The sequence below is a fragment of the Littorina saxatilis genome, unplaced genomic scaffold (assembly GCF_037325665.1).
Source record: "Littorina saxatilis isolate snail1 unplaced genomic scaffold, US_GU_Lsax_2.0 scaffold_2178, whole genome shotgun sequence".
Classification (NCBI taxonomy): domain Eukaryota; kingdom Metazoa; phylum Mollusca; class Gastropoda; order Littorinimorpha; family Littorinidae; genus Littorina; species Littorina saxatilis.
The window spans coordinates 1-2,500 of NW_027126156.1; positions in this window are offsets into that span (position 1 = coordinate 1).

Here is a 2,500-nt window from a genome sequence, read left to right on the forward strand (position 1 = left end):
TTTAGTTGAAGTTGCTTCCATTACAATGGAGGAAGGTACAAGAATTTTGTTGCATTTTCTGAACATAATACTAAGTGTGATAATTGAAAATGATGATTCAAATCGCCATTCCCTGAAGAAAAAATGACTTTGATAACATCTTTGCAGTCACTTTCACACGATTCAGCTAAGGTTCTCGATAGCCACGAAGCTCAACATGGATTTTTAATGCTGAACTGACATTCTTCCCCGTCAGGACACGTGGTTTTTATCAAATGAATGGAGGCATTTTTGAAGTAAAAATATACGAAACCAAACTTCGTTTTGACGTATAGGAACCGTGATAAAAATCTACATACGGAAAACATTATCTGATCTGTCAGTCCCCGTTTCGCCGTTTTCACGTTGGGTCCGCCCACCTCCCTGAAGAACAAGAGGTCTGGGAAGAAGACAAAACATGAAGCGACAAAAAAGATGGAACAATTGGGAAATAACAATGTCTAAAAGACAACAACCAAGAAAACGCCTTCAAAACTCATCCCTTCTCACGTAGCCCTATAATTCCTGCTCCCCCCCCCCCCCCACACACACACAAAGCACACAACAAAAAACCCCAGCAAAAACAACACACAAAACCCCCACGTAATCCCTCCCTTAACCTGTCATTTCTCGACCTCCCCTCTTCCCCCGCCCCGGCACGGTTGGCCTGGTGGTAAGGCGTCCCGTGATCGGGAGGTCGTGGGTTCGAACCCCGGCCGGGTCATACCTAAGACTTTAAAATTGGCAATCTAATGGCTGCTCCGCCTGGCGTCTGGCATTATGGGGTTAATGCTAGGACTGGTTGGTCCGGTGTCAGAATAATGTGACTGGGTGAGACATGAAGCCTGTGCTGCGACTTCTGTCTTGTGTGTGGCGCACGTTATATGTCAAAGCAGCACCGTCCTGATATGGCCCTTCGTGGTCGGCTGGGCGTTAAGCAAACAAACAAACAATCTTCCCCCGCCAACAAAAACAATGGAAAGAAGGTCCAGTGTAGTGACATGTATTAGAGGTTTAGCAGACTGGCACAAGTCCGGCCATAAACGTTAAGAGGACTGCCCCCTCGTGGCCCCCTGATAGCCCCGCCGTGGCCCCATGATGGCCCCGCCATGGCCGACCAAGGCTCGGGACAAATTGTCTGGCCGCCCAAGTCTGTCATCTGTCACATTTAGAAAACAAGCGTATTATTTCTGGTCACTTTTGAAGCTCCCTCCTACCAGGCAAGAATGATGGTCTCGGTAATTACCGCGGTTTTATTGGACGTGTATTGGGGAAGTATATTGTTTGGTTTTGCCTGCAAAAAAAAAAGAAAAAAAAGAAGCTCCCTCTTAGCCAGGCAAGAGTGATGATCTCTGTAATTAATGCGGTTTTATTGGACGTGTATCAGGGAAGTAGGCCTATATTGTTTGGTTTGATAACGTCCCAAGAGGATGAACCACCGTGGACCGTTCTTGTTGTATTTGCAGAGGCGTATATATACCTTGGTGTTCGGGAGCGAATAAGAGGCTGTCCCTCTTGTGATCTCTATTGTGCCCATAGAAGTGGGGGAGGGGGGAGAGACAGAGAGAGAGTGGGAAAGAGAGAGAAAAAGAGAGAAAAAGAGAGAGACAGAGATAGAGAGGGAGAGAGAGCTAGAGAGAAAGAGAGAAGGAGGTGGGGGGGGGGGGGGCAGAGAGAGTGAGAGAGGGGGGAGGGGGCACAGAGAAAGGAAAAGAGAGAAAGATGGATGGATGGATGGATGGTTTAATTGTATAACCAGTGTGTTGTTTTTCACGATGAAGCAACATTTCACGTTATCGAATCTAAAGCATCTAAATATTATACTGACACAATCGTTGATCGTAACAATTTTTGTAAACAATATTTTCAGAGGCTTGATTGTAACGTCAGCATATAAGGAGCACAAAACATTTTGTTCAAGTACGAACACACACACACATACACACACACACACACACACACACACACACACACACACACACACACACACACACACACACACGAACGAGAGAGAGAGAGAGAGAGAGAGAGAGAGAGAGAGAGAGAGAGAGAGAGAGAGAGAGAGAGAGAGAGAGAGAGAGAGAGAGAGAGAGATCCACAGTGTACACTCTTCAAAAAAATTTAAGGATCACTTCTTTACAAGCACGCCACACAAAACAGACAAGATCGAATTCTTTTATTTAATTTTTTATTTTATATAATTGAACAATCAAGGAGTAATGACAAACAAAGCAAAGATCGAACGCGGCAGCGACAATTTAGCTAGAGTGTGTCAAACGTGACAACCCTCGAAAATGGAATTCACAACAATGTGAATCAGTGTCAATAACGCGAGAGCCCTCCGTTGTGTGCCAGGCATTCAACACATCGTTGGCGCATGAAGTGGATCAGGTTGCATATGAATGCTCTGGGAACTCCATTCCACTCCTGCTGGAGCCATTGCAGCAGTTGACCCAGATTGGCAGGAGGAGGGTGATGTTGC